The 16,993-nt window shown below is 36.2% G+C and overlaps 1 long non-coding RNA gene across 1 annotated transcript in view; it reads right to left on the reverse strand.

The window, feature by feature from the left end:
• Positions 1-11,069: 11,069 nt before the first annotated feature.
• LOC104856773 overlaps positions 11,070-16,993 on the reverse strand; it is a 30,903-nt gene continuing 24,979 nt past the window's right edge. The window contains exons 3-4 of the long non-coding RNA XR_778709.1: positions 11,623-11,708; positions 11,070-11,252 (exon numbers count right to left, since the gene is read on the reverse strand). This is a non-coding gene — a long non-coding RNA (uncharacterized LOC104856773). The remainder of the gene's footprint in view (positions 11,253-11,622; positions 11,709-16,993) is intronic.

A 16,993-nucleotide genomic window follows, 5' to 3' on the forward strand; every position in this document is an offset into this window, starting at 1 on the left:
GCTAATGAGACACCTGTTGCTGGGGACACCAGAGAGAGCATGCAAATCAGCCAGGGGACAGAGGAGAGGAGCACTCACTGCTGGCACAGGCAGGTGGCTGCGCCAAGATGACTGTCAGGAGGCCTGAGCGCCGATAAGACATTTGAATAAAAGCATACCAGCTATTCATTATTTTTGTGAGGGGGAAAATTAGAGAGAAGAAATCTATATCTTCCTCCATTTTACTTATTCACTGTGGAACAAGCTTTTTTTCTTTTTTTTGTACTGGGGATCAAACTCAGGACCAAGACACGCATGGCACCACAGAGTTAAATCCCTGGCCCAATCCTTTAATTTTTAAATCATAAGAGAAACTCATGTCCTCAATTGCCGACATATGCAATGTATTCTTCTCTTCATAGTTTTTCAAGCAACTGTGTTATGTGCATTGAAATATATTATTTTATAATGTACATTTTTATTTTACTTTTTTCTGCAATGTTAAGTTATTTGTCTGTAGTCTTCAAAAATGAGTATTGAATTATTAGGATGTGGTACGATGAAAGAAAACAAAACTTGCCTTCATGTGAGTGTTGTGCACCCCTTACAGACCAAGTCATCTGTTATCTAGAGTGTTAGACATGAGATTGTATATTTCTCCCATTCCAGCGGGAGAAAGGCAATGCTATTGTCTGGTTTCCTATGGAAACGACAGTGTCTTACAGTTTTACAAACCTAATGGCTAATGGTGAAAATGTGGACAGGACCCACACCTACCCACAGGCGAAAGCTCTATTTGCTAGCACTTCCTTCTCTGGAGGATCTGGTCACAGAGCAAACTCCTCCACTCTTAGAAATACTCTCTATGGCCTATTTAACCTTCCCCTATGAGCAGAAACCACCACCAGGGAGCTGTTTGGCACTGAGTTTAAATAAATACATGCTATATTAAAACAGTCTTTAATATCTCAGAAGTCTGACTAGCTATTTCTGAAAATATTTCTTGGTTCATCACACTTTTAGTACTTCAAGCTTTTGGAAGTTTCAAGTTAAAGTTAAATATACAGACTTGTATTAAACATAGGCAGAGGCCAAACTAAATAACAAGCCAAAAAAATATGAATGATGCTTTTTGAGACAAGACATATACTAATATATTTTGAAGGTCGAATAGTGATTGAAAGGTTAGACTAGCTAAATGCTAACTGGAGTAGTGACAATACTGATAATAATTCCATTCTGACCTTTTGCCATGCAAACTTGGCTAGCACAAACAGGCTTGTGTCACGTCCAAGCATGGGAACTCCAGCAGTTTCAACAAAGAGCACTTGTTCTCAAAGCAGCAAATCTGTGGCCAAAATAAATGCAGATCTCAAATGCCACGTCTGACACCCAACACTTCAAAAAGCCAGGACAGAGCATTCAGGCAATGAGGTGAATTATTGTCTTATAAGTGACATATGATTGATAAATCCACCAGATAATTATTCAAGCTTCCATTTAATTTTGACTTTTTGGGTGTGTTGTTTTATTTGAAAATATTTTGATTGCTACATTTTGGATTATTAAATGAATAATGTTTTTAATATTTGCATAAGCAATGAAGAGCCTTAAATTCAGAAAATATTTTCATATACAAAACAATTTAATTTCATACTTCATGTGAGAAATAATTTATGCTTATGTAAAATGTTTATGTATTTGTGAAATTTACACTGAACAGTTTACTTAAAAATTTTCAAGAAAATATTAATTCTATAAAATAATATTGACTTTACTAGGCATTATAAATGATATATATATATATTTACATTTATATATATATCTAACGTTTGTCTGTGAATTTTATGGTTTGCATTAATTATTGTCCCATTATTTTAATGTTTCAATTTCTACAGAAGAATCCAATAACATGCTTTTAGCAGCTGTTTTCTGGCAATTTCACTTTCTTTTAATTGAAATGACAGTATATAAACCGTAACTATTAGCAGACCTTTGCGGAAAGGCTGGAGGAAAGAAAGTGAAAACACGAAACTGATGTTAGAGGGAGAGGAAGGTGGAGCACTTAATCTATTTTCTAGAAACCAATTTTGCAGCTTGCAGGGGATTTACATGTACATTTGTCAGAGTTGAGAATTCTGGAAGGAAAGAAAAAAAACAAAACCAATATTTTCATTTTTAAAAATATAAACTAAACAGTGTGTGTGTTTCAAATTGGAATCACATCTCCGGGGTAACTGAGCAAACGGCCTTGCCTTCATTAGGGGCCACAGACTTGCTTTGCCAGCGGTTGGTCTACACAGGGAGAAGAGTTAGCCTTTCTGTGGGCCCTTCCACGCCTTGCTAACTCTGCTGGACCGATTGCCACCTCTGGTAAAAAGAGCACCTGCGGAGAGAAGACATGCTCTTCTTTGGGTTTGTTGGGCAAACAGGAGGTTGGTTGTTGAAAGGTCTGCTTTCACTGAATTTCTTTTTTTGATTACATTTCAGATTTTTACCATCTAAACTGTGATTTGTACCTTTCCAAAGGTGGATTACATAATCACTCATTTTTCTGTTGCAGTTGTAGATTCTTGCTCAGGCTCTCTCTCTCTCCCTCTCTCTCCTCTCTCTCTCTCTCTCTCTCTCTCTCTCTCTCTCTCTCTCTCTCTTCCTCCCCCTCTCTCCATAGGGTGAATTTATATTTTAATTATCTTTTAAACAACACTTAAACGATAACCATTCGTACTTTCTCAATAAAAAGTAAGCGCTGTTAACTAATATCACATTTTCTTCACATTCATTGTATTGTGTTGTGTATTCTTGCTTCACAGTAGGTGACATTAAGTAATGAATTTCTAAGTATACTGTAAGCATGAACTATAACCAAAAGCTATTGTCTCTCAACATTAATTTTACTCTTCCTATTAAAGGTATTTGCTCAGTTTTCTCCTTTTTCCATCTATTCTCAAGAAAGCTATACCATTTTTTCTGAACCTTCATAGTTTATGTAGATATAGGAAAAATTCTGCTTCTTTTTGAAATCAAAACATAACAAAGCAAAATAACCACTCATCAATGTAAGTGTAAAGAGAAAATTAAAAGTGGAGAATACTCTCTGAAATTTTAGAAAAACTTTCAAATATTACCTCTGATACATGCTAGGAAGCAAAATGACATTTTAAAATAAGTACCCACTTTAAAAGCTGAATTTTTTCTAGGAATTAACCCTCCAATGATTATTGCAGTACATTATGTTGGACAGAATGCTGAAGTGTTTATAATTTTTAATTCATCTATTTCATTTGATACTTAGGAAACCAAATAATTGTCAAAATGCACTTCATTGGAGTTTTTAGTTATTCCTTTGGGGTCACCCATATATATAGTTATAGGAAGACGCTATCCATATTTTGTAAATATTCCTAGAGCTTGTGGAAATAGAGCCATGGCAGTGAACCCTGAGTTATTTCTATTATTGTTTTTTTGTTTGTTTGTTTGTTTCTCTCTTTCCTTTGTCTTTACTAAAGTCACATTGACCAAATATGTGATTGAGAATACACTTTCAATACTTTATTGAATTCTTTTATAATTCAAAAAAGTGTTTTATTCATGCCTACTCTGTGAATAGCTTTTGTATTTTTTTTAGTATACTCTATAAATGAAAATCATTGTTTAGTATTGTAATGCTGATATAATTAAGTGTCTCTTCTTCAAGAATCCTGCTTCACAAAATTAAGTGCTTAATCAACTACTATTTTGACTACATTTAAGCAGCAAACTGAAGAAATGATTTAGAACTTCATTTGCCACATGAATGGGTTTCCTTTCTGTAGTAACAATCACTTCTCTGCAATCATTCCCCTGAGCTTGCACAAGCTTCAATCTAGGTCAATCTGCCACATAGTCAGATTTGTTAACTTATGTGTTTAATTTGCCATACGACTGAATTGCCTGTGTGTTTATATCAAAGATAGTCACTGCTTTATAGTCCTTTACAACATCTTTAGATGACTACAGTAGCACTCAACTGAAAAGCCCATTTTCTTTCTTAATAATTTTATAATTCTGTTACAGTCTTTACATTCTATAAATACTTAAATTACTTCTAAATAAGGATGTATGAGAATATTTTTTAATCCGTGTGTACTCACACATATCAATGACAATACCTTGTAGATTTACTGGAATTCCAAAACTATTAGTGAACTAATTCATTTTGAATGATGAGATACAGCATGATATTTTGAATTTTCTGGTGACAGAGTTGTTCACTTTCCAGGACAAGACTAGGATCCTTTTTGTGTGGTGATAGATAATGATTTTTGAACCACAGAAATTTGCTGTCTTAATTTAAGTGCAGGATAGGAGAAAGAATATGAAATTGTATCTTTGTCATTTCTGGATCTGTGCTTTTTATGTGAAGGCACAGAAAGACAGGAGGGTTAAGGAAATCACTGTAAGATTGAATATTTATATAACTTTGAAAAGTAGGACATAACTAAAATTATGCTCATTTGCTTCCAAAAGCAATTTGGAGAGACTGAGTATTTGTTCTCAATGAACATGAATATTACCCTATCTGGAACCACTTATACATTGAGTGTACAAAACAACTTCCTGCTTAAATCTTTAATGAGCAAGGAAGAGAAAACCACTTCTAGATAAGAAAATAAGAAAGTGAGAGAAAATAAGGAAAGGCTTGGGTGTTACGGAACAGTGACTAATTCTACTTGATTCATCTATGGAAAGAGAAGGCAGTGAGTGCGGAATGGTAAAACACCTAGAGCAGTAAGTATGTGCAGTCCAGACCCTGAGCAGCTCTTTCTGCAAGCTAAGCAGATACAGCTAACATACCAAGAAAAAAAAAATGACTCCTTCCAAATTTAAGAAAGGAACAAAACAAAGTTTGAAAAAAAAATAGGAAATTAAACTCTTAACTGTACATATGAATTTTTTCTGCTTTATTTTAAACTCCTTTCCTCTACATGTCTTTTTCCTTCATTTTTATTTTGTCCTTTTACCTCTCTTCTTTCCAAATGAATTTTTTAAAAATGTCTTGCACTTGCATACTTTGGAATCACTGCCCCAGGCAGTTGAATCTTTGCATGAAACATTGACTAAAGAAAACTGAAAGGGAAGGAGGGAAGAATTCCAGTCACATCCCTCACTTCCAGCGCACGTCTCTTCAGTCTCTTTCTCTCTTCCCCAAAGCTCATTCTTCTCTCCACCAACCACTCGTCCTTTACTACGCTCTTCACAGTTACTCACCCAACAGCCTCAGCTGAAAACTCAATGCCTGGCCTCCCTCCCCAGGCTTCTACTACTTATGCCAACATAAGCAATACCTTGCTAAGCCCTTCAACTGCCCCTCTAGTGACTCTGTTCCTTCTATGGCCATCTCTATTTCTCCATCATAAAAATCCAGAAACTACTCTGGCAAGGATCAGATGATGCTTCATGCCTGGGGAAATTGACAAGAAAGAACATTCTCAATGTATGGGTTTTGGAGGTGGAGAGCTGAGAATATTTATACAAAATTAGGTTTGAGGTCATTGTGGTTTAGTTAAAAAATAAATTTCTTAATTCTCCTAAGACTTACTTGTATATTTACAGCTCATTTTTTTCTGGCTTATATAATACCAGTCTGGAAAATACTGATATTTGCTTTTTTGCCAAGATATGGAAGAGTTAGGATACAATTATGTTTTTTTTAAAAAAAAAAAAACTTAATCTGAGTGACTATTTGTATTATTGCTCAATTAGGTACATTTAATGTGTAGAAAGATTATTTGGTGACTGTATATGAAATTGAAGAGCTCAAAATGGTGTTAATATGAACATCCATACCCATTAGTTTGATTTTCTTAGAGAGCTGAGAGAAGTTGAGCCTTATGAGTAATTGAATGAGACTCCAGAGACTTCTACAGAAGATGGCTTCATCAAATAGTTCGGATGATGGCTCAGGTGGAAGCCCGCCTTCAATTTCAGGCCTATTATGGCACCAGGGCAATGATAATGTGCACATAAAAACCACAGATTGGTCCAGAATGGGTACTATAAAGGAAACCTTTTCCTAATCATCTCACCATTTTGTGTCTGCTGGCTTGGATTACAGCCTGGATGTTCAACGGCAAGACTGTAAATGGAAAAAACATCAAAAAGTATGTCACCATAAGCCAGAGAGATCTATTAAAAATGGTAATCAGATCACCTCTCTCCCCAGTGTAAAGACTTTCAATGGCTTCCTAGGTGTTAAAGAAAATACCTTTCAAACTGAATTAAAAGGGCGTACATGACTTGGTTCCTGTCTGCTTCTACAGAACTATCTTCTACAGGACCCTGTGGGCACCCACCAGAGCCTCATGGTCTTTTCTCTGACTAATAACTGTCAGATTCCTTCCTGTTGCATGACCTTGCAAGGCATTTCTTCTGTGTGGAATATTTTCCACAATGGTCCCCCACTGGGGAAGGGGTATCATTAACAACTCTACTATTCCTACTACCTTCTTAGCCATTAAAATTGTAAAGCATTTTCTTCTCTTTTACTCTCTGTGTCTGGCTGTCTCTCTGCTTCCCTCTCTCCTATTCCCACAACTCATCTCCATAGCCCCCGATCCATGAACCTGTCTCTCCTTCCATCCCTCAAACTATCTTATTCAAAAAGTATCAAAAAACAAAAAATAGTAACAGTCTTCCAGGAATAGATGGCCTTTTCCTTCATTGTATGAGAGTGAAAGCTTAAAAACTGATCAAACAAGGCATTTTAATGTTTTAATATGCTCTCAACTCTAAGTAGGATTTCTGAGTAGTACACTTTTGTTCTCCCCGGAGAAGTACAACAAAGTTGTGCCAACAATGAATTCCCTGGACTGACCCTGACATTTCCTCCTAAACCTCTGTTTTGTCAATGTGTCAAAGGCACTCTGCACAGGAGCCCTGACCAGAGACATCCCTGCAAAGCCTTGGTCCTGCCTCAGGAACCTGTCCAGGAATGGATTAATTCTTACATGCCCCTGCAGGTGTTTTGTTTTTCACATCTCTGTGATGACTACGGCAGCTTGTTTTCCCCACTGAGGAAGCATCTGGCTATTTTGTCTAAGAGAAGATGCTAAAGAAATTGTTGTCAAATCTTCCTTCATCTGAATTTGAAGGGAAATCATGCCTATGAGCAGAGTGAAAACAGTGAGAATCAAACTCATCAAACTCAGGATAAAATCATGAATATTTCAGGGTAAGAGTCAGTTTGATGTTATGGTTGCTCCTCGTTTTGCTCTGTTAATTAATATGTGTTTTGTATTATGCAATAAATTTGGCATAGGATGTAACACACACATACACACACACACACACACACACACAAAAAAATAAATTTGGCATAGGATGTAATACACACATACACACACACACACACACACACACACATACAAACACATTTTAATTGATAGAATTATAACACAGAAGGTCATTCCATTCTTAGCATTTTTTTTAGCCTGTGTATTTTTTCAGTGCTGAAGGTCAAACCCAGGGCCACGCTCCTGCTAAGCATGCACTTTAACACGAGCAACACCCACCTCTGCCACTAGTATTTTCATCTCTGCATGCACCTGTGTGTGTGTGCGTGTATTTCTATGCTAAGTCATTTTAAGAAAATAACTGCCTTCATACTTCAAATATCTTTTAGCATTTTGGATTTTCATTTGCTATCAGATATTTTTATCTTATAATTTGTGTAAGAGTTTTGCTTACTGTCATTTTTAAGGACTTCAGGATTTCATCAAGGGAGTAAGTGAAATTTGCTTAATCACCCCTCTATTAATGTTGTTGATCCACATTTCAATTCTCAATGTATCTACTAGACAGCTTTTTTTCCAACCTGCATAACTAATTACATTTAAATATATTGGAAATATTAGCTCATAAAACATATACATGTGTGGAACAGAAATTAAATTATGAAATTTTAGGAAATGCAATGGTGAATTCATTTTGAGTAGTGACAATTTTATTATCAAGTTATAGAGAATTATTTTGATATCAAAAAGCTATATGCAGACCTAGATACAGATGAAAAGGGACTAATTTTCAAAAAATATTATTATTCCTACCTTTTTGGAAAAAGAACATGTTTCACATTAAATGTCTTTTCTTATGTTTAAGAAATCTTGAGGAATTTAATGAATCATAATATCAAAATCAGTTTTGGTTAAGAAAGACAGAATCACCAACAGCAGTGAAATGATTTAGCTTAATGGTAAACTTGAAGCAAGAGCACTCTGGAGTTCACACCCCACCACCATGTGCTTAGATGCCAGAAACACAGCCACAGGGCCTAATGCTTGCCCTCCTGGGTTTTGACCTTACTTTGGACTTATTCTTTTCTACTCCTTCAAATGGCTATGTTTATCCTGTGCCATTGTGTCTTGAAATTAAAGCAATATTTTCTTTTTTTACAGACTTCACAGACAAGAGTTTGCTGTAAATCTCAGAGGAGACTTGGACTTGGACATGTCGGCATTGCTGGGCCTGTGGAGATTGGGAAAGGGCTTATTGGTTTTCGGTTGTGCATGAAATAATTGTATCAAGTTAGACAAAATTGTTATCAAGTTTTCATTTTAGATTAAGTATGGCCTAAGGAGATGTGTTTGGGTTTCAAGTTGACAAGGGGTGAGATGTGACAGTTAAGTTAGTTGTCAAATTGATTGGCTTCAGAGTCACCCAAGGGATCAGTAAAGCACACTTGTTTTGTCGGCGTGTGAGGGTAGGTCATGGAAGTGTGCTCTTGCGTTGTATATCTGATTCCTCACCCACTTCTTCTCAGTCACTGTTTTCCTAATCTGTTTCCTGTTCCACCATTAACAAAGCATCTTTGTTCCCCCAGACCATTTTCTCCCCTCTCTCTCCTTGACATATGTGCTTTGGAGCCAGCCAACCATGGACTGAATTTCCTGAAGCCATGAGCCAAATTAAACCTCTCCTCCTTGAAATTGTAGGTGTCAGGTATGTTTCCGTATTGGGAGAACTAACTAATACAGGTAGAATATTGCTAGTATTAACCCAGCCTAAAGAATTTTTTAAAATGTGAAACCCCATATCATTTCTAATGGTACTTAGAATTTCTTAATTGAATTCACTGTGAACTTTTCTTGTGGGTTTTAATGAAAAAAATCTACTGTTTCAGTTTTCTAGAAATACTACAGCCTGAAGTAGTGTTGGCTGTGTATTTTCTTTATAATAGATTCCTTGTGCTGAGTGGCACTACGTGGAGTCTCCCTCCAGACTTCCTATTTGTTATAATCCACACGTTCCACATATTTTTCTCGTTTACCTTTGAGCTTTATAATTAATAAATTACCATAGCTTCTATAATGTAGAACACTGAAACACAGAACAATTAATGATTTGACTGCTCAAAACTTTAGCCCCTGTCTGACCCAAACTAAATTTTAAACTCAAGAATCCCCTGCTTTAAATATCTATACAATTAAAACGTTATTGTTCCTATATAAAATCCCTTATTTTAAATGAGCGCTTTTTGAGAATGTATTATGGATCAGAATCTGTTTTGGGTGTGCAATGGACAACGGTAATCGAGACAATAATCCCTGCTTTTTTGCAGCTTATAAGGCCTAATGTACGAGTGTCAAATAATACACATGCCAGTGCTTCAGGGCAATGGGGAATTGATGCCTACTCCACCTCAAAAAGGTGAATGTGCTGAAAGAGGAGGGTAAAACATGCCTTAGACGTGATGCTGGGAGTGAGAGTGATAACGTACAGAGGCAGGAAAGTCCAAAACTTTTCTTCACTACTCAGGAGTCATCAGCAGCGTTCTTAACCAAAGTCAGGTTAATAAAGGAGAAAGCACAACAGCTTTATTTAAAGGTTCACATGACATGGGCACCTTCAGAAAGGAAGCTCCAAAGACCTGGAGAAAAAACTCCATTTTAGTGCTTAGCTTTGATGTAATATGCAGTCGATAGAAATGTGGTTGGATAAAAAGGGTCAAATTGTTGTTAATTAAGTAAAAGGGGAAACTCAACAAAGCCTGTCTGCTGGGATTCTACTTGGCCTCTCTGTGTCACTTTTGTCCCTTCTGGCTACAGAACAGGACTTCTAGAATGAGGATCTTATGATATGCTGCCAGACAAGGTGTGTCATAGAACTTCTGTATTGTGAGCTCCTCCATGGATGCGAATGGGAGCTGCTGGAGTAATATTTACAGATTTTATGGCTGGTTCTATCACCCATTTTGGTATAAGAAAGGCTAGTTTCTATGGGGAAAATGGAGGACAGGAAAAAGAAACACAAGTGAGTACCATGGGCCTTTGCTTCTGAGCCCTTTCTTATGGACTCTAGTTCAAAGTACTCAGGATTTCAGGAGCCACACTTCGGAGCATTGTTTTCTGGCCACAATAGAAAAAAGACAGGTGGTAAGATGACAGATTTTTCTTGAGCCAGTTGCTTCAAAGGAAGACCAGTGAGTAAGATAGGTGTCAAAGAGCAAGGAATTTAAGGGCAAGATACCTAGAAGCCTGTTGCTTCTCAGTTTGCATAGCACCTTTGTTTTTCTTTTGTTATCTTGTTTGGATGTTGTTAATAAAACTGTGCATTTCTTTTCCACTTTGTGATCTTGAATGACAAACCTTTCATAAGCTCACAAGTCACAGTGCTATTGGTAGTGATATTTCAACACCACTGTTGCTATTAATGATATTTCAGCAACCAAATGAAGGGATCAATAAAACAGATTCTGCTTCCAAATAATATAATTGGATGAAGTGAGAACAAATAGCGTATTATAGATAAGAGCCGTCAAAACTAATACATGCTGATAGAAATAAAGATAGTTATTTCATTTACTCAAGGATGGGTGGTAACTGTGACACCATGGGAGTGCTTCTAGGTGCTGCTGATGTTTTGTTCTTGAAATGGGTGCTATTTTCGTGGTTGTGCTTGGTTTATACAAGATTGTTCATGCTATACATTTGGGCTATTTGTGCTTTTTCAGTAAGTAAGCCTAAACTACAAATAAAATTAAAACTGAGAATAAACTACAAAGACGTTAGTGGTACTAAAAAAAAAAGCAGTCTTCAAAGAAAAAGGAGGTTTTTCAATATTTTAATGAGGTAATAAAAGAATGGGCCCATTTGCCATAAATGGAGAGGCAGAATCGCAGCCAGTGGGAGGCTTAAGACATTGAGGAGAAGCACAGTACAGATGGATGGCTCCAGGAAGAGCCAGGGTTAGCGACTCGGGTGAGCTGGTCATCTTGGGACCTGGTAGTCCAGAACCTGCAAAGACACTCAACTGCAATTTAAATCCTGAATGAGCCAAATTCTCTTAATCACCACTGAATTTTAGTTTTTCATTTTCTTTTTGTTGTTTTCTTAACCCATTATATCCTCCTGTCCTAGAACAAGGGTTCTCAAACTTCAGCATGACTTAAGATCACCAGGAGGATTTATCTGATTTATTTTTTAAAATACGTTTTTATTAGCAACTACTAATTTTAGAAAATATTGGATTTCAATGTGTATAATCTATTTTGATCACACTCATCTTTTTACTATCCTCATTTATTTACTTCTTCTGGCCTGGGAACAGCCTCCCTTCTACTTTTGTGGCCTCTGTTTCTCATTCTACCCATTAGTGAGTACTTACAACACTTGTCCTTCTGAATGTAAATTATTTAGCTGATGTCTCAGTCCTGTTCCTCAACACTGGGACACAATACTTCATACCTGCAACTTAAAGGAGAAAAGATCTATTTTGGCTCACTTTTTGCAGACACTTCATTCAGTTGGCTGGCTTCCTGTCAGGGTGGCATGGTAGAGGGGCATAACAGAGAGAAAGCTACTAGTGGCATGGAAGGCAGGAGGGAGAGAAAGAGGAAAGGAGAAACCAGGGAGGGAGATATGCCCTTCCAGGCCACATCCCCAGCAACCCACCTCCTTAGTTTCCAACATCAAATCTAGCTCTGAATTCGTCAGTTGACTAATAGACCTCTATGATCCAATCACCTCCTAAAGCCCTATCTATGAGCAAATATGTTATTGGGCAGAACATCTAAATATAAAGCATAATAACTGAAGATGGTGATCCAGGAAGCCTCAATAAGACATCAATTCCTGGGCCCATGCACAAAGGATGGGGTCGGGGAGTTTATATTTGTACCAAGATTCCAGGTGGTATTGATGCTGTAGCTTTGGAGAGCATATTCATTGAACTAACCTCTGGAATATTCTTGGTCTATTCTACTTTATATAGCAGTATTTTATTTTATTACTCAAAAGAAAATTTATGAATTTCCAGTTCACAAGAGACCTTAAAGATTATTTAATCCAGTCACTACAAAGTTTTGATCATCATCTACAATGATATAGCTCCCATCTGTTTCCTGATTATTTCATTCCTAATAATCTCTGAAGGCCTATTTCAAATTTATAGATTGGGACAGACTTTCTTTTTTTGGTACTGGGGATTGAGCTTAGGTCCTTGAGTTTGCATGGCAGATGGTGGAACAACTAAGCTAAATCCCTTGCCCAAGGAACAGACTTTCTGATCTTCCTTTGAGTGTCTGGGACACTTATAGATCCCCAAATAACACTATAACACTGGACATCTAACCTTTGGGTTATTTGTCTAATATCATTCCTCTCCACAATTATATTTTAATCTAATCTGCAAATCCACCACACACACCTCCAATTTGGAAGTTTGTAATGATCTTTTCTTGTATGTCTACTGAGTGCCAATCATATATTTAGTCATGTAGTTTATAACTATTTAATTTTTCACACTAGTCTTTGATAATACTTCACTACTCCCCAAGCACAAAGCAGAGCAATTTGTAGCTAGTGAGTGATGAATACCTGAGGGCAGAGATTGATTTGATATTTATGTGGATTCCCCAGAAATTATTATGAAATCTAGCAAACATATTTTATGCTTGAAAACTGTTTACTGAATAACTGAATGAAGAAGAGTTCATTTTTGTCAGAGAAGTAGTGACTTTTTTATATACCTCTAAACATATAACCTGCAGGTAATATTCTACACTAGTGTTATTGTAAATAAGAATTTAAAGTGAATTTTTTATTTAAATCAAATCATATAGTGAATGGCATTGAGGCTGTACCTGTTCAGCCAAGCATTATCCTTCAATTTTCCAAAATTCAACCACAACTTTGATGTTAAGGGCCACATTCTATCCTTATATAAGTTTCTGGTTTGAATCATATAATTCTCCCACCTATCCTCCTCCAGACGTTTATCCTTTAGAATTGTATCTTTGAGTGCTTCCCATGAGAGAAAAAGTAAAAATGAACTATTTTGCCTTGGTTTATAAATGCTTCACTTTCAATAGAAGTAGCACCAGCCTGTTGAAAATAGAACTAGGAAGAGCAGAGCTTCCAAATGCCATCTGATGAAACAACACACAAGGCTACTCAGTGCCCTTTTAGATCTTTGGCTGTTATTTTTCACATATTCTTTTTTCATTATCTGTAACACCTACCCTATTATTTAGCTCTAATATCAAATCCAGTGGTTTAAATATCAAGCTACTCTCATCAGGCAGCATTAGTTCATTTTATTAACAAACCATTTATTCCATGTATTAGGTAGTCAGGCATAATTCTATATACAAGAAGTATATTTCAAAATGTAGACAAGATCCTGCCATCAACTATTATCTACTCTACTGAAGAGGCGAATAACTAAATGTATATACATATAAATAAATGCAAAAGGAATAATTTCAGGTAATGACATACATGAAGGAGGGAAAAAAGATCCATGTGAGAGAATATTGCAATGAGCTACTTAGATTGTATCTTAATCACTTTTTGTTTCTGGGACAAAATGTTCAACACCCACATGTTAAAGGAGGAAAAGTTTATTTTAATTCACGCTTTGTAGAGATTTCAGTCCATAGTCAGCTGATTCTAAGGCAAAACAGCATGACAGAGGAGCATGGTAGATGAGAAACAGTCCATGGCATGGAGGACAGGAAGAAGTACTATTCCTTCTTCTCTCTCTCTCTCTCTCTCTCTCTCTCTCTCTCTCTCTACTTTCTTTTCTCCTTTTATTCCTTCTAGGACACATGCCTAATGGTTGGTACCACACATACCCAGGTAGGTCTTCCCACCTCGGTTTGTCCATCATCCAACTCAGTTATGCTAAACTAATCAGTAACATAATTTAGCATCAAACACCCATGAGCCAGTATCACACTCTCATGATGCAGTCATTCCCAAAAGCCAAAAGCCCCATCTATGAGCACATGAGGCTTTGGGGAGAGATCTAGATATAATCCGTAATGCATTGCATGGACAAAGATAGTCTCTTACTAAAGGTAATCTCTTAGATGCAAACATCAAGCAGATACCTACAATCTATGATATAGGAATGAACATCTAGGCAAATGAAAGAGCAAAAGGGAAATCATCCAGGAAATCTTGAGAGTTTACAGTGCATTGTACTCTAACATTACTGAATTTCTAAGAAACTATGCGTTAAAAAAAAAGCAAATCAAAATAAGAAGTACTCAACAGGGAGAAAAGAAATGAGGGGCTGAACATTTTGGACCTGCTGCAATAGTTATTTTTCTTGAAAGAATTCCAATAATGAAGGTGTTTCTTAATCTCCAAGTAGCCTGGCATTCAAAATATTTAACATCCCAACAGAATTGACACTGGCAGACATGTTACTGAGAAGTCAGCTCTAGGAATATTGCTGTAAACATAACATCAATAAGTATTACAGCATGGGCTGGAAATTGTTCTGCAAAAGAATAATGGCATTGTATAGGATTATTAGCATCAGAGTTCATACCCTGAGCTCCATGATTTTTAATGTTTTTTGTCACTTCCTTCATCTATTGTTATAAAACAAAAAGCCACCAAGAGAGAACTTAGTTTAAAAGTTGTCAATTCTTTATCCATAATAGAAGGTCTAACTCCTTGGGAGTTCTACATTGGGTATTCTAATATTAGTCTGGATATGGCAAATTGTATTCTGTAATCGATTATGTAATTGCCAATTTTGTTAACAAGTCTCACTACGTTTATAGAGTCTATAGTATGGGACAAGCTCTGTTTTAAAATTAAGGTTTTCATAGTAAACCAAGGGTACTAAAACTGCTGTCCTTATATCGCTTATAATAATAGAGACCAAGAATAAATAAGATACGTGAAGGAGGTGAAAAGAAGTAAACAAAAGAAGTAAATCAAGAACTGAGGTTATGAAATAGTAAGGAGAGAAGAAAAGTTCAGGTAGGCTGTCTTTGCTGAAAGGGTGAGTTCAGAAGCAAGAATCACAAGGGATAAGGAATCCAGTTTACATTTGTTTGTGAGGGGAACAGTCCAATCAGAGGGACTGGCAAGTGCTGTGGTACTGGAACAAGGAAAAGACAAATGTGCCAGGATGATTTTATCACTAGTGAAAACATGAGTGAAATCATCCACAGGAAATGATTCAACAGAACACAGTTGAAACAATTTATCCATTCCTTGGAGGGGCACAAAGCCCTTAGCTGTAACTCTGAAGAGAACAGGAAACTAATGGAGATCCTGAGTAGAGTAATAAGGTTACTTTGTAAGATCGTATCTGTGGATAGAGTTCTGTGGATTTGGGAACCATAAGTGTGTCTCCATCTTCCCTTTCTTTTTTTTGAAGGAATCTGTGTCATCATGACAAAAGTAATAATCCTTCATGAGTCTTTCTACATTCCCCAAATACGGTACTCAGTGTGGTGTGTTGTTTCCATGGCATTTATCTAAAATATATTATTTGAATTCTTTCATCATCCAATCTCATTTCCTTTTTAATTTGAGCAGTTCTTATTCACTAGACATAATTGGAAGCTATTGACATAGGCCAACTACATACATGTACTGCAAACATTTACAAAAAAGGGGGCACCAAAAGCTGGGTAGAGAGGAGAGGAAGGGAAGGGAAAAGGAATGAACAAAGTAATTAAGATGTGTTATGTAAATGTGCCAACTTCCCACAAGGAAGGTAAACATTATGCACTACACAAAGGTACTAATAAACTAATCTTTTAAAAATAGAGAAATATTTGATCCAGGCAAGATTTCCAAGTAAAACAAAAATTCTAACTCAAATTTTAATGCTCATTCTTTTCAGGTTTCCTTCAAGATACCGAATCTTTGTTTTAATTGGAAAAGGAGGAAGAAGAGAAGAAGGACTAGGGGAAAGAGGAGGAGGAAAGGGAGACAAGAAAGGAGGAAAAGCAAGAGGTATAGGAGAAAAAAGAGGAAAGAGGAAAAAGGAAGGGAGAAGGAGAGGAGAAAGAAGAAAGGAAAAAGGGAAGAAATTAGGTACAAAAGTTCAAAAGATAAAAAATTAGAACTGGGTGGGGGATTTAGCTCAGTGGCACCGAGCCTACTTCACAAGCACAAAGTCTGGAGTTCAATCCCCAGTACTGGGGCAGGGGGAGAAGAGAGAACTAATTACAGTTTATATAATTGTATACGAAGACCAAAAAAGTAATCAGTAAAATTCGTGTAATATTTAGGCAGATAGGAAGTTATAAGTAAACATTTTTAGAAGTCAGCATCTTGTGTGAACTATTAAAAATTTTTAAAGCTTAATGCAAACTGAATTCCCTTGTCAAAATTAACTAAATTATGAAATGTTTATGAGTAATCTTCAGTAAAATCTTTAGGAAACTTGAGAAACTCTACAAAGAAAACAAGGAATATAATAAAAATCTTAATAAACAAACAATTATGAAGATACCCTGAAGGAAAGAGTCGAATTGAGAATTTAATTTAGAAGTCAAAAGAGGAGGATATGATGATTTCTAAGTCTAACCTGAATAACTAGATAAGTGAATACGTTTTAGAAAATTTGGAAAAACAAGAATTAAGGAACTTAGAGTATTTGATAACAATCTCTAAAAACAAAAAGTAACAGTGGTAATACAATAGAAAAATGAAATTATTGTAATCAAAGGCTTGTCTGGTATTAATATACAAGAAGGAAGAAAAGTAAGATTTGTTTTGTT

Source organism: Fukomys damarensis, unplaced genomic scaffold (genome assembly GCF_012274545.1).
Source record: "Fukomys damarensis isolate Sample0158 unplaced genomic scaffold, DMR_v1.0_HiC HiC_scaffold_21, whole genome shotgun sequence".
Classification (NCBI taxonomy): domain Eukaryota; kingdom Metazoa; phylum Chordata; class Mammalia; order Rodentia; family Bathyergidae; genus Fukomys; species Fukomys damarensis.